Source organism: Desmodus rotundus, chromosome 4 (genome assembly GCF_022682495.2).
Source record: "Desmodus rotundus isolate HL8 chromosome 4, HLdesRot8A.1, whole genome shotgun sequence".
Lineage (NCBI taxonomy): Eukaryota > Metazoa > Chordata > Mammalia > Chiroptera > Phyllostomidae > Desmodus > Desmodus rotundus.
In genome coordinates this window covers 3,919,642-3,941,608 of record NC_071390.1, presented here as the reverse complement: position 1 = coordinate 3,941,608, position 21,967 = coordinate 3,919,642, and the positions used below count along the sequence as shown (strand labels likewise).

At 50.8% G+C, this 21,967-nt stretch overlaps 1 protein-coding gene across 1 annotated transcript in view; it reads right to left on the bottom strand.

Moving 5' to 3' along the window:
- Positions 1–21,967, bottom strand: part of ADAM12 (ADAM metallopeptidase domain 12) — a 280,799-nt gene that overhangs the window by 126,644 nt on the left and 132,188 nt on the right. The window lies entirely within an intron of this gene.

Below are 21,967 nucleotides of genomic sequence, written 5' to 3'. Positions count from 1 at the left end.
CTCCTTCCTCCGAGGGTCTGCCTGAGTCTGTAGTCCTGGCTCCTAACCTCTCAGAAAAGGGCCCTTCATTTAAATAAGCACCGTCCCACCTGTGCGGAGCTATAGTGAGAACGGGGGTGGGGCAAGGGCAGGGGGTGGCCGGGTTGAATGTACTCAGTATCCATTTACGGCTGCACGCCGAATTGTTTGAGAGCCTTCAAGCAAGGAGAGCCCAGGTTGTCCAGAAATACTAAGGAAATGTACGACAACTTTACCTAGGAGGAAATAGAAGACAGCATGATTGTCAACGCAAAAAAATAAATAAATAAAAACAAAGGAAGAGAAGATAGGAGCTTGGATGCCAGTGAGATGTGGAACACTGATCATTATTAATATCACTGTTATAGAATAATAGTGGCCACCATTTGTGGAGCTCCTACTGTGTGTCCCGAAGAGGGCCGAGCACACTTTCATTTAATACTCAAAAAGACTCCCAAGGCCCCATGACTGTGCCCGTTGTAGAGAAGAGACACCACACAGCCAGTAAACAGCAGATGCGGGATTGGGTCCTAAATGTGCCCAACTCCAGGCCCGGCTTCAAGATTTCCCACTGAAGATTCGAGACTCTGCTAGGAGCAGGTTTGTTTGGTTTTTTCCCATCTGATTATTTAAAAGATAAAAGTAAACAACATTTTGGTTTAAGAATTCAAGAAGGAAGCCTGGGGAGAAGCTAGATACAAATCGGCAAATAAACAGAAGTCAATACAATGTAATGAATGACAAAATCAAGAGCTGCCCCATGCTGGGCTAGACTGCAGCAGAGGATGGGAGCCGGTTGCTGCAGAAGCGTTTTTTCTTACCAGGCTCTGGGCAGCGAGAACGGAAGGGTTTGCACGTGGCCGGAGGTACTTGGATAAAAGCAATGTGCCACTCAAATCTTTGGCTTCTCAGTTCAGCTTCATTAAATAAGAATCTCTGTATTCATTCGATTTCATTAGTTAACCTCAATTTGAATACAAGGTCAGTCTCTGATTTTCCATTTTTTCCCTAACAATATCTGAGTAAGCTTTTGTGTCTCATTTATGGCAATCACCGCCCTGAAAAACGGCCGTGTTGCTGTCTCTGTCCCTGCACTGGACAGAGTCAAGCTCACAGCCACTCCCGAAACCTGTGCAAGTGGGATCGCCGCTCACGTGCAGAGAGGAAATGTAGTCAGTCTCAAACAGTAAAACAACAGAGAACAAACAACAAAAACCTCTGTAGGTATAAAGTGCCGCATCAGAGGAGTTTCATTTAAGATAACGTGGACCCGTTACCGATTCACATTTTTATGGAAGTGAGGGAATTTGAAATGTTAAATGCAAATCAATCAAACATGTTTGAAAATAGAGACAAATACCCCTTGCATTTCTCTTTGGCTTACCTGAGTCCTCACTGAAGGACACCAGTTATCATCATTATTATTTGATTAAAACCTCTAGGATATTTCTGTGAAAAGCAATTGCAAACTTACACCGGTGTCTGCGTCTCTTTTGGGGAAAAAGGCAGTATATTAAAAAGCAACACAGTTCTTTGTATCCTTATAAAAATGGTTTATTTCTTACTCTCCTTTTTATGATACCAAAAGTACTAGAACACAACAAAACACAGGCTGCAGACAGACAAAAAAAAATCGAAGGAACTCACGAGATAAAATCAGAACATTTGGCAAAGAATGTTCCTGCGAGTACCAGTGGGAAAGCAGGAGAGAAAGCGTGCCCGTTGCACGCGGACTGGAGCTGTTGCTACCCACTCCCGCAGCCCCGATCAACGTGACTGTATTGTAATTCATGAATGTAAGTGCGGTGTGGGGGAATCTCTCACTGTTCCCGCCAAAAGTTGTCCTAAGGACCCACTAAACTGGCAACAGGTCTGAGAGGGAAGTTTACCGTGATACATGCATATAGTAAGAAAGATCTCAAATAAGCCTAACTTTACACCTCAAGGAACTAGAGAAAGAAGAACAGGCTAAGCCCAAAGTTAACAAAAGGCAGGAAATAAAAATTAGAGCGGAAATACACGGAATAAAGACCAGAGAAACAACAGCAAAGTTCAGCGAAACTAAGATCTGGCTTTTGAAAAGATAATCAAAATGGACAAACTTTGAGCTACACTACAAACGTAAATACAGAAAAGACTCAGAGAAAGTCAGAAGTGAAAGTAGAGACATGGCAGTTGCTCCTGCAGAAGGCATAGGACCGTGAGAGGACTGTGAGTAATTACATGCCGACGGATGGAATAACCTACCGAAATGAGTAAGTTCCCAGGAACATACGGCCTCCCAGGACTGAGTCAGGAAGAAATACAAATTCTGCACAAACCGGGAATAAGTAAGAAGATTGACCCTGTAATAAAAAAACCTCGCAGCGAAGAAAAGCCCAGGACCAGATAGCTTCACTGGAGAACTCTACCAAACATTTAAAGAAAAAGTAATCCTTCTCAAACTGTTCCCAAAAATGGAAGAGGAGGAAACACTTCCAAACACATTTTAAGAAGCCAGCATTAACCTGATATCAAAGCCAACTACCAGATGAGGACATTACAAAAAACCTGTAGACCGATACGCCTGATGAATTTAGATGTTGAGTATCTTCCCACGTGCCTATCGGCCCTCTGTATGTCTTCTTCGGAAAGATGCCTGTTCAGACGCTCTGCCCATTTTTTAATTGGATTGTTGGGGGTTTTTGTTGTTGTTGTTGTTGAATTGTAGGAGTTCTTTATATATTAACCCCTTGTTGGATGTATAATTTGATATATCTCCTCCCACTCAGCTGGTTGCCTTTTTGTTTTGTCGATGGTTTCCTTAGCTGTGCATAAGCTTTTTGGTTCGATGTAGCCCCAACTTGTTTGCTTTTGTGTTTGTTTCCCTTGCCTTTGAAGTCAGTTTCACAAAAACATCACTAAGGCATTACCACGTATGTTTTCTAGGGACTTCATGGGTTCAGGTCTCGCCATTTGGGACAACGTGGGTGAACCTGAGGGCATAATGCTAAGTGAAGTCAAAGGAGAAAGACAAATACTGCGCGATTTCACTCCCATGTGGGATCTAAAAAAGAAACAAACGAACAAACAAAACAAAACCAAACTCGTTGATACAGAGAACAGATCGGTGACTGCCAAAGGGAAAGGGGATTGGGGGACAAGCAAAAGGGGTGGGCCGTCGGTGGTGTGGTGATGGGTGACAGACTCTTGGAGGTGGTCACTTCGTAGTGTAGACAAATGTCGAATTATAACATTGTGTGTGTAAAACTTATATAATAAAGAAATTCTGTAACTACAGAATTACAGTGTTTGGTGACCCATGTTAAAACAAACAAACATGCAAAGAACTTCCCCCAAACCAATCTGAGGGAAAGCTGAAGCAATTTAGAAATGTTTGACCATGTGGGAAAAAAACAGGTTGTACCTTTTGAACGCTAAAAAGTCATACATACTCTTTCTGTCTTTTGACTTTGTTCAATATTGAATAGTAATGGATTTTATAAACACTGAGTAACGACAAACGCCAGGCTAGGTGCTGGGCACACAAAGATGAGTTAGACGGGGACCATGTACTCAAGGGGTGCGTCTAGTCTAGTGGGGTGACCTTGATGTCAGCAAGTACAAATAAAGTGTCACAGATGCCAGGCTGGCAGCTTATGCAGAAGACAGAGCAAGGTTGGAGTCGTTATCCGGAACTGGTGGCTTAGGGACGAGAGCTTAAGAAAGACTTCTGAGCCCTGGCTGGTGTGGATCAGTGGATTGAGTGCAGGCCTGTGAACCAAAGGGTCATTGGTTCAGGGCACACGCCTGGGTTTCGGGCCAGGTCCCCAGTAGGGGGTGTGCAAGAGGAAACCACACACTGATGTTTCTCTTCCTCTCTTTCTCTCTACCTTCACCTCTCTAAAAATAGATAAATAAAATCTTAAAAAAAAAAAAAGAAAGAAAATCAAGCCTTTAAAAAAGAGAAAGGATTCTGAGATGTGACAACTGGACACTGATACCACTCCTTTGTGCTCAGAGATGTTCTTTTACAGTATCTTGAACCCATGTGTAGAAGTTATTCTTCAAACAGAAATATTCTTTAGGCTCTAAGGTCCGTCTAATACCTTTCTAAAGAACACCGACAATATCGGTGTAAGTAACAGAAGTTATTTGGGTGATTTTCCTGCCCCCGGTGCTGTGTGAAGCATTTTCTAGTCCTTCCACCAAGGCCAGGCCCCATTGTTATTCAAATTTCCTTGTAAAGATTGATGCTGGGAAAGGTGAAGAATGTTCTAAAGGTCATTCAGCCAGTAAGCAGCTGCACGAAGGCGAGAATCTGAGCTTCCTGACTCCAGGGTTCAAGGTTTAGGCTACAGCAAGGTTTGTGGTCAGGAAAACTTTTTGGAGTGTTCTGCATTCAAGACCCGGGCCCTGTGACTCTGGAAAACACATCAACAGCCCCCTCGGGCATCGCACCACCGGTGTGACGCTCCGGGGTGAGCGGGGTTGAGCGCGCGTGGTGGTGTGGCAGGCTGGTTAGCACACTTGGGAGAAGGCAAAGGTGGAGCCCTGGGCTACGACGAGGGAAAAGTGTGGGAAAGCGGTGTGCGAAAGGTAAGCTGGATAATGTCTACAACACGTGTCTTAGTCTGTTTGGGCTGCTGTACAAAATACAACGGACTGGGTGGTTCACCAACAGCGGAACTGGGGTGCTCACTGTTCTGTGCTCCACCCCCATGACCTACTCACCCCCCGAAGACTCCTCCTTCTAATCCCATCGCTTTTAAGGGTTAGGATTTAAATGTATACATTTTGGGGGGGACACCAACATGCAGACCATAGAATTTAAAAACAGATTGTATTATATAATTAATTATTCTTTTTTCTCAAAAAACATAAGCCCCGTTATCTGTCTGTCCAGCACCTGGTCTAAAAGGATTTAAACCAAGTAGCAAAGTGCCTCATTTCCCTCATATGAATATGTATGAAGTTTCAATTTGCTTTTGCATTAGAAGTTATTGATCCTATCCCCTATTTAATTTTAAAACCTTATGACATCTCAAGAAGCTTCCTAGAAAGCAAGTGAGTGACGAGCAAGTCTGTGACTTGGTTGGTGTCCATTCCCCAGTGTGGCACCGTGCTCCTGGAGAGAGGGTCGTCATTATTGCAGTTACACTAAACACACTGGCCTTATTGAACCAATGGCCAAAAGCATTCTGGAAGAGAAAGAAGCACAGCTGCATTTCAAATGAGGAAACTTTAGGTATGACTTTTAGCCTGATCATTTACACAGGGGATGCTGTTCACAGATAAAGCTTTACTAGCTTAGTAACCTAAGAACTAATAAAGTATCTGATGACTTTAAAAGCAGATTGTATTATACTGCGATTTGGGTCAGGATTTTATTAATTCCTCAAGATAATTCCAGGAGTTATATTGATTTATATCACATGGCACCCATGTCCTACTATTTCATCAGTAAGTATATTTGTATATACACCCTTCCATCCATCTGTCCATCCTTCTGTCCATCCTTCCATCCATTTTCCTTCCTTCCTTCCTTCCTTCCTTCCTTCCTTCCTTCCTTCCTTCCTTCCCTCCCTCCCTTCCATCCACTCATCCACCCCCCCCACCAAAGAAACTTCAAATAAGTCCCTGCACTGTGCCGGGGAAGTGAAAGACAAGCGTGACAAACAAGTTAAAGAAGAAAGGGGAGAACCCAGAGAAGAGCCAGGTTGTGGGTCTCACCTCCGTATCTTACTGGGTGAAGACGGCAGCTTTGTGCTGGTCTTAGCTGGCATTGTACCAATGCGCCTGGGTCTCGGCCAGAAGCCTGGACAGCCGGAAGCAAGCTATGAGCCCCTGAATGGCAGCCCTGGGACTTCCATGAGATGCTGCAGGAGCCTCCCCCGACTGGGAGGGAGCGGAGACCCACTGGGAGCACTGACCGCGTCTGCTGCCCTGAGCTGCGTCGCCTGGTCAGCGACATCCCTCTGCGGCTGCACGGGGATGCTGCTGGAGCAGCAGTGCAGCACAAGCCTCCCAAAGGCATTAGAGGCCCTTCACCAGGGAAGCGAACCAAGACTGAAATTCAACCTCACGCCAGGCCGGCCCTGCCACTCATCCTGTGAAGGTGATGACGAGGGCGGCTTGCGGAGTAAGGCGTGGCGGCACACGCCCATCTGCCTGGCGGCTGGTGAGCTTCCTTACACAGGCCTTGCCTGGAGCGTTTCTACTTCAAACACGCAGGAAGGTGGAAGGGAAGGGCGCGAGCCAATCAGACACTGATGCTCAGGTTCAGGTTTACGCTGTGGCACAGAGTGCTTCTCTGCAGTGTTTGGGACCCAACAGATGTCTGATCAAAGAGCCATCTATTCCGCGGCAGGTGCAAGGACTTTAACACGCAACCTAGATTTACCAAGCCGGACAGAAGACTGTTCACTACTACTTGTTCCACTCATCATTCATTTAGTTAACATTGATTGAATTATCGGTCTTTTCCAAGTATCCTTTGTGTGGGGTGGGGCAGGCAGAAAAGATGTGAGAGTGGACATATCGGATTCTGCCTGGGGGAAGTTTAAAATTCCAAAGGAGTTGTCGACATCACATGTGAGGTAAAGCGAGCACCTAGGGGAGGGTATACGGAGCTCAGACTTTAGGCAAATTGCCGGGGCTGGGGGGACATTCAAAGCAAATACCACCATGAGGGACAGACACACACATCCACAAGGCCTGTAGGGTGGCTTGATGGAGCCACAGGGGGTCCTGCCTACGGGGATGACTCCCCAGTCTACCGTCGCAGCCTCAGGGGCTCAGCCTTCCTCTCAGTGCTTCTGCCCTTGACCCCTGAGTCAAATGAGCGAGAACATCACCATGTGCAATCAGGGCTTCCCGTTCTTTTCGGCTCTGTGGGGGCATAACTGACAAAAGTGTGAGACACGTAGATGTGATAGACGTGTCCACTGTGAAAGGGCTGCCCGCGGGGAGCTCCTGAACTCACCCTCCACCTCACACATCCATCCTTTCGTTAAGAATTTACGCTGAGCAATTTCAACTACCCCATCCAGTCGCCGGTTATACAAGTCTTGCCAGCCCGCCGTACGTGAGGTCCAGCCCTCACTCACCTTGCGGCTGGAAGTGTGTGCCCTTTCACCAGCCTCTCCCTATTTCTCGCATCCCCAGCCCCTGGCAACCACTTTTCTTCTCTCCACTTCTATGAGTCTGACCTTTTAAAAAAATTCCACATAAAATGATACTATGCAGTATTTCTCTCTCTGTGTCTGCCTTATTTCACTTAGCCACACGCCCTCAAGGTCCATCCTTACGTGTTGCTGCGAATGACAGGAATCCCTTCTTTTTAAAGGCGAAGTGGTATTCTACACTGTGTGCGCGTTTATTGATTTCCACATGGTCGTGATCCGCCCATCTTCTAACTGAGGGGGGTTCCCATATTAGGCTCTTGTATATCATTCCACGCCACATGTGGGAGGGCACACACCTGTTCAGCCACTGGCCTCATTTCCTCTGGGCAAATACCCAGAAGTAGGACTGCGGGATCCTAGGGTGATACCACATTTAATTTCCTGAGGTTTTCTGTTTTTCACAATTAACTTCACCAATTAGCATTCCCACCAACAGTACAGGAGGGTCCCTTTCCTCTGTCCCCTCCCCAGCATCTGTTATTGCTTCTCTTTTTGATGACAGCCAGCCTAACACGTGTGAAGTGACATCTTACTGTGCTTTTGATTCAGCTTTACATTGCAAAACGCCTCGCCCAGCCCCAGGAGGGTTGCCCGGCTGTGCACACCTCCTCCTAGCAAAGCAGCTTTTGAGGTAAAAAAAGGCAAAGCATAAGCTTTGTGGATACATGTCTGGTAAGTAACTGACATTCCCTACATTTAAACATGTATTCCAGACTTGGACTATGAAGGAGTGTGTCTGTATTAACCTATTCAAACGACTCCCGGCTGTCTCCTCTGGTCCCGCACCCTCTCCAGAGTGCCAAGGGCACAACAAAGGCAAGGGTGTGGTGGCCTCCTCCCTCCAAGCCCCTTGAAGGCAGAGGCAAGAGCCGCTCTGCCAGAACCCATACATCAGCATCCTACAAAAGTTTAATGAATGGATGGTCAGGTGGAAAGGTGAATAAACGAGAGGCTATTCTGAAATCGAAACACAGAGACATTTGGCAATTCACGGCAACCACGCAAGAATCTGCTGGGGCGTCCTGTGCCTCTCACAGCCTCGGCATCGCAGGACCCTTCCTGAGTCCGCACTTCAGAAGCGATTGTCAACACAGCGGGTTAGCGGATATCCTTTCCTTCCATGAGGGCTCTCCTCATCTTGCGCTTGCTTTCCTCCAAAACGAGGATAACATTTCTATTTGACACCAAAACTCACGAGCCAAGGCATCTGGAATCAGTCCTACCGAATCTGTGCTGAGACCAGAACTCGGTCCCACTGAAGGCACGCGTTTCTGCCCCCGCCCAGACGCGCCCGCCCCTCCCCTCCAGCGCCCGCTCAGTGCAGAGAACACTAAAATACCAGGTCAGTGGGAACTGCTCAACTATGTTTCAGTGCCGTTCAGTTCTGGGCGGTTGCGTCAGCCACTTTTCGGTAATACCAAGTCAGCCGACCCAAGGCTTTATGAGTTTTCCTCGCTAACGAAGGGACTCTCTACAGAAAGCCCACGGGCTCCTGAGTGTTCTAAGAAGTGCTCTCACATTCTTAAATGTGTCCCAAAGCTTATCGATCCTGCTCAGATTTCATGCTTAAACATTCATTGTTACATTGGTCTTCCAAATATGATTTATTCAGACTCAAGCATTCCAGTTTTTATGAAGCGATGACACATGCTGTATCATGTTTCAGAAACTGAAATGACATCTTCTAGAGGGGGATGAAAGGCTTCAGCACTAGAATTCAATTTTACAGCATGTGGTTTTGTCAGAAGGGTAGTATTTGGGCGCCTTTAAAAGTCAGGGACCTTTTTCCCTGGCCGGTGTAGCTCGGTTGGTCGGAGCATCGTCCCGTAACTGAAAGGTTGCGGGTTCTCTTCCCGGGCAGGGCACACTCCTTGGCTGTGGGTTCGGCCCTGTTCTGGGCATGTATGATTCCCAGTGAGGGGGTGCACAGGAGGCAACTGATCGATGTTTCTCTTTCATGTCAATGTTTTTCTCTCTCTCACTTCCTCTTTCCCTTCCCCCCTCTCTCAAAGAAATGAAAAAAAAAATGCCCTTAAGTGAGGATAAAGAAAAAAAATTAAAAAACTCAGTGACCTTGCTGTGGGCCATTGCTCATCCATGTCACCTTCTGGACATTTGTCGACAACTATGCCACATGGAAAACAAGAGCCTGAGCAGCACAGAGGGTGGAAAGCGTGGAAGACCCAGCCGGGAAGACCAGAGTTCACGCCCCGACCGGCCACCTCTCGTGCCCTCTGCATGTGGGCAGCAGACACAACAAGACACCATCATCCCGTCATTCTTTCATGTGTCACGTGAGGATCAAAACACTCACTGTCGGTGACCAACACCACCCCACGTGGCAGCAGCTGGGCAAGGAGGGGCACCTTCTGCAGGGTTTGGAGACAAATGTGTGGACTGGGTTCCCCCTTCCTGGCCCTTCCATCTCCCGGGACCACCCGACACGGTGGTCCGGATTCTACACTGCAAAGCTGCGTCCTCGCTCCCACCCGCGGGCAATGACGTAGGGCTGCTACGGGGTGGTGGGTTCACCTGTTCCACGAGTCATCACATATTCTGTTATTCCCATGTCCATGAGGATGCAGCGACTGGCTGCATCGTAGTTTTCAAACATATTTTCATTTCTAAAACAATGGTGCACAACGGAAAGTGTCTGAACTTCCCCGCAGCTTTCTTGCCGGGAAGCCCTGGTCGGCAGGCAGGCTGTGCCCTGTGGTCTAAGTGAAGTGACTCTGGTGTCGTAGAGAAGCCCTGCCCATCGAGGGAAGCGTCCAGGTTGGCAGGAGGACCAGACACACCCTCCCGAGGGGCAGCCATGAAGGCAGGGGAGAGGACGTGTGTAACAAAAGGCAGACGGCCCCGCCCAGCCTGTTTGGCGAAAGGGCTCGTTTCCTCAGCGTGGCTCCTGTCTCCTGAAATAGGGCCATGTCCAGTGAGCGTGCGCTCCCTGGCTCCGGATGAACGGACCCTTGGAGAGAACGTTTTCAAGATAGCTGGAGATTAGCCCGGGGAGGGACAAGGTGACTGTCAGCGTCCCTTATAATTCTGGAGGTGGATGATGCTTTGTTTAAAAGTTCTGTCTAGACGCACATGGTAATTGTGAGTCCCTGACCTCTGTCGGAATGCTGCCTGCTGGGGCTCCACCAGGGAGAGGGAGAGAGAGGGAGAGAAAGAGAGAAAGAGAGAGAGAGAGAAAGAGAGAGAGAGAGAGAGAGAGAGAATATGAGCTGCTGAGCCCCTGCTTTCCCGGGGGTCCACAGGAGCCAGCCAGGGTCCCACCAGGAACTCATCTCTATACCTTCCTTTCCCTTCCCTGTCCCAACTGCATGGCGGACAGTGTGCAGCCTCAGGGTCTCCTCCCTGCAATGCCCTGGGGACAGCAGAAGTCTAGGACCACACTCAGTAACCACTTCCTTGGAGGGACTCAGCCAGGAATGAATAAACGAGCATCTGTGGGTGGGGAGCAGTGCCCCGGTGCCCTGCCCCTGGAAGAGTCTAAGTGACGTGCCCAGCTGGGCAGTTGAGTGAACAGAGGCACGGGGACCCCCCGGGGACCATCCTTCTGACTCTCAGTACCAGCGGGGGGCCTGCTAATGAACGTCCGCTTTGATGGGATGACAGAATACAGACGCTTTCGTCCACGCATGATTTTCTTCCATCTCCGAAACAGCTCCGAGGTCCAGGCACTGGCAGCTTTGTTGTGCAGACAGGGAAACTGAGGCTCAGTGAGGCTTTTCCAAGGCCTCCCAGTCCCAGATGTGAGCAGATCTGTCCCTGACATCCCAACCTGTGTGGTCTTCCGTGGAACCCCCACCTTCCCGTCACGGCGGCTTTGCTCTGTCCTGTTTTTAGGTGACTTCTGTGAGTGGTGTCATAACTAATCATCTTGTTCATTCTCATGTTCAGGAGCTGCTTACAGTTAAAAACCTTTTGCATTATGGGAATTACTGCGCAGGTAAACCTTTATATCTCATCTTAAAGCACAGTGACAACGAAGGACAGGCGTCCCCAGAGCAAGGCCCCTCTTGGGCAAGAGTCTCATGAGATGTGTACTGTTCTCATTCTCTTTTCTCCCCAACTGTGAAAGAAGTTAAATAAAAAACACATGTAACGTTGCAAAGAAATCATCAAGGGCCTTGTTGCTGCTGGGGGCATTTCAGAAAATGATTTTGACCTTCCTTCTAGCTCCTTCTGAAAGCCAAGGAAACCAAAGTGCTGACACGTGGGTGTTTCGCGGGCTCGGCGAATGGCTGGCGTCCGCATCGGTGCGCAGGCGGCTCTGGTCTGGAGTTGCGGCCGGTGTGGCCCGGTGCGGCCTGCATCAGTGGCCCAGAGGCTCTCCTGCCTGACAGTAGCTCAGCCATTTCAATGTGACTCCAAGCAGACCGCCTACAGGAGGAGGGGCACGTGTGTGAGGGGCACAGACCAGGGCATCAGGTGGGAATAAGCCAGGCCCTGCCCACCTGCCAGTGTGATGAGTTTGATGTTCTTGCTGGAGTTACTTTACGAGCTGAAGTTAAAGGTGCTTCGAGGACCCCGCCCCGATGTTCGTGTACGTGCTGAGTCAGCGAGCACACAGTGGCCCGCTCTGCCTGGTGTGCGCTGTCGAGCCCCTGCGCCATCATTCCCACTCACGCCCAGGGCAGCCCTGGGAGCGGGACATGCATCCTTCTGATGGAGCTCAGAGGCTGCTCAGCTCTGATGTGGTCACAGAATGTTTAAAACGCTCCCATAAGCAAGGAGGCCCCTGGCATTTTGTAAGACGTGCCAAGGGCCCACTTCAGCGTCAGGGTGCGTGGGCCTCCTGAAACGGCATTGACTTTGTTGGTCTGGAGCTGTGGGTTTCTGCCCCGTGCTTCCGCCAGAGGCCAAGCCATCCAACCGGCTTCCAAAGGAGCCGGCAAACTTTACCAAGGTTTTCTTGTAATGGTTTATTGTTTAAAAAAAAATGCAAAACATACGCAGTCCACACGGCTAAGTAAATGACTCCAGGAGACCGTGAACTCAGGGAACCTGTATGATAACAGGTCACACATAATTTGCAAGGTCGGCGGAATCTCATGGCAACAAAGGAGCAACCTATTTGTATCCTGCCCATGTTAAATCGACTGGAGACATGCACTCACTGGGTCTACTTATTGCGCATAATAAAACCAGGCACTCAGAACAGAACCCGGTCACAACCCCCAGAAAGGGGACAGATTCTTCCAAAGACAGAGCAACAACGGCGGCATGAGCGTCTCTTTGGTCAGGGAGACAGGCCAGGAACGAGAAACCAGGGTTGAGGGGTGGATGTGAGAGTGGGGGGGTGAGAGGGGGTGATGCTGTTGTGCAGCCTGAACTCCCCTAGAACCGATGCCTCCCTTCCTGGAGTGTTTACGTCAGCGGACGCGGAGGGAGGGCACCGGGCCGTAAACACTCCCTGTGCTTATCAGGAGGAGAAGTCACAAAGGTAAGGTGGCTGGGAACACCGCGTGCTGTGTGTGTCCAAGTGAAATCAAACTCGGGTGACCCAGTTTCAGACACGGAAGGGTCCTTGGCGCTTGTGTTTCTTGACAGCAGCTGCAGACACCTAATAAGAAGCTCAAAAAAAAAAAAAATGCTTTCTGGAAGCTGTCAGCCCCTCTCTGGGCAGACTAGAGAGGAATGCTTTCCGCTTTTGGAGACAAACCAAAGGCAAAGGAGAGAAAAGGAAGCGGACGCGGATGGTTTTGCTGCTGCAATGGCAGGTAGACGTGGGGTCCAGCGCAGCACGTCTCGCCCACGGAGAAAGCGTCTAATTTTAAGAGACCCCTGGTGTCGCCCTGAGTTACGTTGACTCAAATATAGTTTAAATGCGTACCAGCACACCGCTAGGTAGAAGTGTAGCTTCTAGCCAACCAAAGCAGATTTGCAGGTGAAACTGGACCACCAAGCAACCCAAGAGCCCCCCACGGAACTATGTTCATTCAGTCGGATGGTCGCTGGGGTTTTGCCAACACACTGTCGTCCCTGTTGAGTTTCGGAAAAATGGGACCCTGGTTTTGGTCCTGATAACGCTCTTGCACACAATGGTTGTTTACGTGCCTACGGAACACAGGAGGGTACGGACATCTGCAGAGCCCCGTTTGTCTGAATGGGGACATCAGGCCCCGTCGGTCTCTGAAGCTCCTCCAGGCCGATGTAGATGAGGTGGGACTGAGCACCTTGTTGTTTGAAGCTAAGGCGGTCTCAAAAATCTGCCTCAGCTGTGTCCCAATCTTCAATATTGTTGGAGCCCCCAAAACATCTTTATTTTCTTTTCGCTACTGTTTACAAATGATAAACTCCTGGGAACTGGGGTCAAAAAGACAGGAGTCCATGCAACTGTCAAGAAAACTACCTAAAACTTGAGAACCAGGCACGAAGTCAGTACGGAATGCCGCGTGATGAACCCACCAGGGTCCGTGTGGCGAGCCAGGGCAGGGGTCAGCATGCTGCCACTGGAGGCCTGCTTTTTGTAAATAAAACCATTTACATGTTGCCGAAGTCCGCTTTTGTGCAACGAAGGGAGAGCTGAGTAAGTGGGACAGAGACTGTGGGCCCCAAAAAGCCTAAGATCTTTACTCTCTGGCCCTTTGCAGAGAAAGGCGCTGACCCTTATTCCAGGGGTTGCTGTTTGGGTTGATTTACTGATTGATTGCTGTTGATTGGGGACCCGCTTCTGTCAAGTTAGACATTAACTTGTAAGACTGATGCCTTGCGAGGCGTTTCTGCCGGGTAGCAAAGATAAACCCTAGAACGGTGGCGTTATTGCCTCAAGAACATTAACCAGTTTTGAACCCAGGCGAGGACCCATGTCCTCCTCCTTACTGTCCTCCGGGTCAACTTTGTCACCTTGCAGGCCCCTCCTCAATGAGCTGAATCAACCTGGGACAGAGGCTCCCTGCATGTTTGCACGAGCGTCGTGTGGTTAACTTTCTGAAATGTGTGCTTCGATGTAATGTCTTTGTTTACGTTTGGTCAGCGGAGCACACACTGATTTATTGGCCAACTCTGGCTCAGCGACTGACCGAGTGCTTTCTGGGTGGAAGGGACATGCTAGGTGGGACACAAAAGGGAACGAGAACTGTAGCTGACAGAGCAGTGTGACTGTAACTCATCAGCTCCAATGCCTGCAGTTGCACGAGGCGCGTGGGCTTGGGAAAGAATGTGTCCAGTAAAAGTCAGAGCTCACTGTGACTGACGGCTCGGGTGTAATCGGCTCCCCGTGGGTCAGATTACAGAGAGTTCAAGTTCTTCTCCTTCCCTTTCTGCGTTGCCTGTAAAGAGCAACTGTTGCTTCTTGTAACCTTTTTTTTTTAAGTGGGAGGATTTTAATTTTACAAAAATTTCAATTCAAGGTAAAAATACAAGGTCAAAGCACAAAGAGCTGGCTGAGATTCAGAGAGGAAGAGGTGCCTTTTTCCTTTTCTTTCTGAGAATACAAGGGAAGGCCATGTAGTTTTAGCAGGAGATGAGGGATGGAGGAAAAATTCAGATAGGGCCGGGGAGCCAGACCGGCAAGTCTGACTCCTCATCTTGGGTTAGCTCGAGCTGCTGTGGCCTTGAGATTAGAAGGAAGAGAGACAGGTAGAAGCTGCACGGTCCGGACCGGAGATGAAATGGCACAGGTCTGGGAGCAGGCAGGGCGCAGGGCGTGGAAATGAGGAAATACAGCAGAGCTTCCAGGCGGCTCTATGGGCTCACCTGAAATCGGTGGTTAGGGCCATGTGAATGAGCAGATGCCTTGAAGGGGGCAGTTTCCAGGAAGCAGACAGGCAAGGCCAGGTGGGGTGAGTAAGGCAAATGGGAACGCCCATATACCTGGAGGCGGGAAGGAGGTGGCAGGAGTCACAGAGAGAGGCCGTACTGGTGGGACTGTCTCAGGGGATGTAGGAAGGATGCTAACAGAGAAGAAAACTGTTCACAAGCCCCAGCGCCCAGGAAGAGGGTGGGCACCTGGCAGACCTCCGAGGTCTCCACCAGGCGTGAGATAACATCACCTCCACGAGCTACAGGGGAGGGTGGAGAAGGGACTGTGGAGTCACTGTGCCGTTACAGCATGTCGTGTGTTCAAGTCCGACGAGACGGATACATGAGAAACCCAAAGATACAAACGCACACCCCTGCGCGTGAGGGCCGGCTTTAAACCGAGAGTGCCAGGTCAAGGGGCAGGTCTCACACAGGTGGGCAGGCTCCCCGGCGAGCCCCCACTGCGGAACCTGCAGACGGACACAGGACAGGGTTGAGTCACTGCTGGCAGATGCCACATGATGTCTGGTGTCAACAGACACATCTCAGAGGTTTCTTCCCAGCCCTGCCACGGCTGAGAAGCCACACTATCTGGACAGAGGTCTAATGAAGTGTCAGACGATGGAATTTACAGGACCAGGAGAAAGGCCAGGGGGCGGCGAGCTCCCCCTCCCCTGTGCCGCTCTGAAGGGGAGCCATCAGGAGGGGCCCGAAGTTCCGGTTTCACTGGCTCTTGCTGTGAAATATTTGCCATCTGGTTTGCTGATGCAAAATGTGCAGCCAGGGCAGGCACGGACTCTTGGCTGGATGCTAATCCGTCGCTTCTGTTTCCGGGGCTGCCCAGCGCGGCCCAGTCCCCGGCAGCAGGGGACGCCCCTCTGCCCACGCCTCGTGTCAGGGCCCCGCACCTGGCAGCCGTCCTTGCAAAGCAAATGCACAACCCATTAGAAACAAACTCACTTTTCGTCTCAAGGTACGTCTGGGCTTAAACCTGACAATCTGCTCTTTCCATTCTATTTTTCTTTAAGCCCCACCAATTTCATGCGTATTTATGAATATATGGTTACTGCCAAATTCCTGGCGATTTATTCACATTCGAAACTCCCAGCTGTGCCGAGGGAAGAGGAGCACATTTTTCAGGAGGGGAAGAAATGACTTTACCCAATATATCAAAACTCTGTCCCATTTTATTACCGAGGATCTGATATCAAAGTAAGGCAGCGAGGCTGGAGGCGAAGGCCTGAGGATTCCGAGCGAGCGCTCCTGCAGGGCGCCCGGCCCGTGCTGCAGCCGCCTTCTGTGCTTTCCGGCTGCGGGAGGACAGGTCAGTGCAGGCGAGTCCTCAGTCTCGCTCGTCAAACTACGTGCTTCCCGGGCCAAGGTCCCCACTAGGCTCAGACCATGAGGGTTTGGTTTGGGGCCACTCTCTGGAGAATTCAGGAGCATATAAGAAAAAAATGGCTCCAAGGACCTGGATGATGCCGGTGAGGTAGCTGACCCAGTGACGCTGGGAAAGGCCCCTGGCTCACACCTGCCACTTGAAACGCAGGACTGACCGAGACGGTGAGATGGACCATGTGATAGTCACCCCAGCAATCGGATCTGCTCGTTCGCGTGGCACTGTAGGGACGAGGGCAGCCAGCACTGACCCTCCGTGATGCCACGCACGATTGATCGGCTCAGCAGCCCTTTCCGGCTTCCAGGGAACAAGCTGAGGTGCCACCAACGTATCTGTGGCACCCTCGGGGGGCCAGGCGGGCCCACGGAAACCTGGCCCACACCCTCCTCGTGCCTCTCGCCACAGAGGCTGCCCCTCCCTGACAACAGCCCTCTGCTCAGCGGGCGGCCGGCACCAGCACCTGAGTCTCGAGTGTCACCTGACCCTCTGCTGATGTGGCGTCGCCAAGCTCTGCAAACGTACTAGTGAATTTCATACAGCTGTGGGCCGGACGGGTCTGAACACACCAGCTTCCATGTTAGACTTCAGCGAGTTTTCATTAAATTAGAGAAAAGCTAACGTCTTTAATTATAAATTAAATACAAAAAAGAATTAACCTTGAGTTTCCCTGTATGTCAGTGATTCCCCGGGGAGTGGAACCAAGTGGGTGCTCTCACAGCAAGCCACGCCCTTCTCTCTCCAGCTCACTGAGGTCTCGCGTGGTCCCGAAACGAGAGTGACGGTGTGTTTCATTAATGAGCATCGGCAGTGTCGATTGGGTCAAAGTGATGCTTGTTGGCTGAAACATTGGCCAATAAAAACGACAGGTTCCCTGGACATGGCTAACGCCAAACTCAGGCACTGGACAAGGCCACGTTGCCCCTGCCTGGGGTCTCCCAGGTACGACATCATCAACTGACCCACCAACAGCAGGAAGGGCAACGCCTTCCACAGTCTCCAGCACATTCCTGCCCATGAGACACTCCTTACCATCCCCCATTCTGTTTGCTGGAAATTCTGCAGGGTCCACGCTGAGCCCAAAAGGAGGTGGAACAGGCACCAGCTGCTGAGGCTGCAGAGAGGAGAGGCTCACCCAGACCTGGGCAGGAGGGCCGTGCAAGCAGGGGCAGGACTCCTGATCTCCCGGGTCTTCGGGGAGCCCAGCGGTTGTGTCTTTGGAAAGTCCAAGCACCAGATAAATAACCGTGCCGCTGACCTCAAACAGGATCAGATGCCTTCTGGACCACCAGAGATTTCAGGGACAGCCTCACTGCTCAGGGAGTTTATGCTCGAATTATGGAAACCAAACCCGGACATCAAAAAATAACCAACACCCGCGGAAGCAGCAGGGTGCGGAGGGTAAGAGGAAGAACTTCAGAGTCAGGCACACTGTGTGTGGCTCCTGGCTCCGCCTCTCACTAGTCTGTGAGATTTGGGGCCGCGTGTTCCTCTCTCTCAGTCACAATGTCTTCCTGGCCACGTGTCTTGGCCACGGTGATGTAATGGCGTCTACATGTGCGAGGTGCCCGGCACGTGCCCGTGAATTGTTTGACAGCGGTAGCTATTTACAGTGAGAGCAGCATCAGTGAACCTCTGTCGGGGGCGGCCAACCTTCCGGCGGCCCTGGGCCACCCCGGAAGAAGAAGAGTCGTCTTGGGCCACGTGTTAAATACACAAACACTAACGAAAGCTGATGAGCAAACACAGGGTTTCAGTAAATGTACGATTTTGTGTTGGGGCCACATTCACAGCCATCCTGGGCCACATGTGGCCCAGGGACCACGGGTTGGACACGCCTGCCACTAGATGATCAGCTGCAAATAGCCCAGAAGGGTCAGAGGAGAGAAGGACTCTCTGTAGGACGGAGTCCTCAAGACTCAGAGAAAGAGAGCCTGGGAGTGGCTTTGAGATGGACATGGGAGAGTCACGTGTGTGCACAGATGGCCAAGATACAAATACTGTAAAAGCACAAGGAGTGTTCTGGAGTCTGGGCGGGGCCCAGTGCTCTCGTACGGGGGCAGGGGTAAGGGGAGGTAAGTGTAGAAAGGTAGTGTGGGCCACACTGGCAAAGAGTCTGAACACCCAGTCAGAGCTCCTCCCACAGGTGAGATGAGTTTTGAGCGACTGAGTGATAGGAAAAGGGGGGTTTGAGAAAGACCACGTGGTGGGTGTGGTGGGTGGGGTTGTGTCCCCCACAAAAGGCACGGCCGCGTCCTAACTCCCCACACCTGTGACTGCGATCTGGTTTGACGCAGGGTCTTTGCTGATGCCGTCGAATTAAGACGCGGGGATACGGGTGTTGGGTGGGCCCTCATGCAATGACTGGTGTTTGCACAGGAGAGGAAAGTGCGGTCCCAGGCCCGTGGAGAAGAACATCAGGTGAAGAGGCCACGTGCCGATGGGAGCAGCGTTGGGGCGATGCAGCTGGGAGCTCAGAAATACCAAGGGCTGCCAGCAACCACTAGAGGCAGAGAGAGAGACAAGGGAGGGTTCTTCCCTGGGGCCCTGGACAGGGTGCAGCCCTACTGGAAACCAGAAGCCCTTGATCTGAGACTTCTGGCCTCCAGAACCATAATTTTATTGTAAAGGATAAATTTCTGTCACTTCACACAAAGTACCCATTTGTGATACTTTGTCAAGCCAGCCCAAGGAAATAATAATGTGACATCCGTGGGCTGTATCTCGGCGGAGCAGAACAAAGCTGGATGGGAGAGCTGGATGTGATGGCGAAGGTGACAAGGGACCAAGCTGGGAAACTGCTCTCAGAGCAAATCAGCAAGACTTGGGGACTTAACAGCTATGTAGACAAAAACGAGAGGGAAGCAGTGAGGGTCCAAGGTGCCGAGGGGTGTCCGTTGCTGTCACGGAAGACCAAGAGGGAAGGCGCTGGTTCGTGGGCCTTGGGGAGAGACCTGTAGGGAGTGGCAGCGAGAGAAGGTTTAGCTACTACTATGTGAGTGACCAGAGGCCGTCTGGGAGAAGAGCAGTTGGCCTCTATGACATGAGTGACAGAACCCGTCCAGGGGCCCAGGGGACGAGTCCCATAGAGAACGAGCACCAGGGGCCAGGCCTGCTGCCTCCCTCACTGGTGACCTGTGGGAAGGCGCCAGGCGGACGGTTCTCCCCCTGTGGCGAGGGCTCTGCCCCGTGTGCAGGACGCCCGCTCCAAAACGCGCTCCCCTGGGTGTGTAACTATTACTACCCGTGGAGGACTTTCGCTTTACTTCAAGATCTTTAGAAAAATAAACAAGGCGTGCCATAATTGTTGGTTAATTTATTTTCAGTTAATTGATTCCAGATTTTGGCCTTTCTGATTACGGCTGCTTGTACCTCTGGCGGCCCTCCCTTACGTTCACCGAACGGCAATTGTGTATAAATTCCGTGACTATCCGGTGACAGGATGAAGTCTGACAGTCTTCCCTTTGCGTTTTGAGGTGTCCCGCCCAGTAATCTGAGGGCTTGGAAAACCCCGCCACGCTCCAGTTCTTCATCTCTCTTTCTTAACCAGAAGAAATAAAGGGCTCTCTCCGGTCAGAGTAATTGCTATCGTGGAGAGAAGATACTGTTACAAACTCTCTCTCAAAATTACAGCTTTGAGATGACAATGGAAGCAAAATTGCCGTTGAACTCCAAAGCAAAAACTTAGCTAAAAATACAAGCCCCTCGCAGCGCACCGTCGGGCTGGGGGGAGGCAGGAAGCCAGCGGCCCCCGCAGACTCCTCGTCCCCTCTGAGTGTCCACAGAGCTCAAGTGGCTTTGAGCACCACGAGGTCCCCAAGCCACCGGCAGTCCGTGTGCCGGTGTTGTCTGAGAGATGCTGGTCTAGTGTTTCACAGGTGCAGCTGAGACTCGATCCTCAAACCACAGAATGGAAAACCACGTCTCCACTGAAGACGGTTTCCCTTAATTTCACGTTGTTGCAGACGGCAGAACAGTGGGGAATTAGGTATCAACTTCTGCACTGGCTCCTTTTAAGTGTGTCATGGCCACCCTCGACTCCCGAACGTCTTAGGTAAGTGGCGCCTCCACTGCGACATCTTTAGCTGTCTTTTGTGAAAGCCTGGTGTTCTCAGAGACACTGGGGGTTTGGTCCCGGACCTTCGCAATGAAGCAAGTCATAATCGTTTTGTTAGTGGAGGGGCTCGCCTTCGAATTGTAAAAACACATCCATGAAGCATGCTAAAATGAGGCGTGCCTGTGTCCACGTTTAACACGGTAGGGAGCTGGCAAGCAGAACAAAAAGACAGAGTGACAGGCAGGTGGGTGATACAGTAAAAACCCTGGGGAATGTTGACTGGAAGTTTCTACCTTAATACCTCACGAGAGCCATGCATTGGATTTAATCCGTAAGAATCACAGTAGTTGTTTTCTGCACAGACCGAGAGAGCCTTCTCTCTTTGACATGGAGATTAATGTTCTATGCCTCCCTCCCAACATTTATTCAAAAGGACTACAATTTGAGGGAGAAAAAAAAAACCTCAGTTCAATTGTAACTAAAATCATATTTAAGGTAAATACTGCAACAGACGTTTTAACTTTATTTTATAAGAAGCAAGTGCAGTGGAATTCCTGTGTGGAATGTAGGAGCGCTTCGGCCAAGAAAAATTATGTTTTACAGATTTCAGACGTTCTCTTTTGAACGAATAGAGAAACATAAACACACTTTCTCACCAGAGTCAGCGAGAAGAGTGATTTGGGCATAAACTCCACTGGAGCATCAGATCCCATTTGACTGAAGAGCCACTCTGTTTTCAGATACGAAGCCGTGTTTCACAAACTCGCTGGAATATCACTCACTCTGCCGGACAGACGGGACGTCGTTCCAGGTCCCATTTGCCCCCACTCCTGCCAGCTCCCTGACCGGCTCTGTGGCACTTTCGCAAAACAAAGTCTCACACCTGTGGGCCACGATGGCAGGTGTCCCCGGGGTGTGGCCCTGGGGACCCTGCTGTGCTGCTGATGGAACTTCCTTCTGTGGTGGACGTGTTCTTGGGAAAATGGAGTAAATCTGATTTTTGGGGGGCGGGGGACCAAGTCATCTTTTCAGGGCCCTCAGGAATCCACCCTGGAGCCGAAGAAACCCCACGGCAAGGTCTTTACCACAGAAGCAGCCAGCAGCTCGGCAGCCAGTCCGTCCTTCTGGCTCAATGGTCTCCCTGCACCTACAATCCACCCTGGTCTGAGTCTGCTGGGAGCTTTCTGGAAACGCTTTCTTCCTTAATGGACAGTGCATGCAAGGGAGAAAACATGGCTCCCTCCTTCCTTCCTCCCCAATTTACCACGGGACACTGCTGGGTGAAGGGGGGATGCTAACAACCCGGAGTCCCGGGGTCAGAGGAGAGAGCCCGGAGAACCGGACGATGCCCCAGACTGCGGGCGGGAGTGGCTAAGTGAATGAGCCAACCAGTGTCGCCTCTGGGTGACCGTTTACATGAGGCCGTCAGGGGCACACTGTGGGTGCCGCTCTGGGCCAGACGCCCTACGACTCACACGGAAAGCACATGCCTGCCTCACGTCCTGTCTGCACAGGTGACCGCGCTCCAGAGAGTCCCCTGGCCCCTGAAGACATGGTCGGTGAGTGACTGGAGGCAGC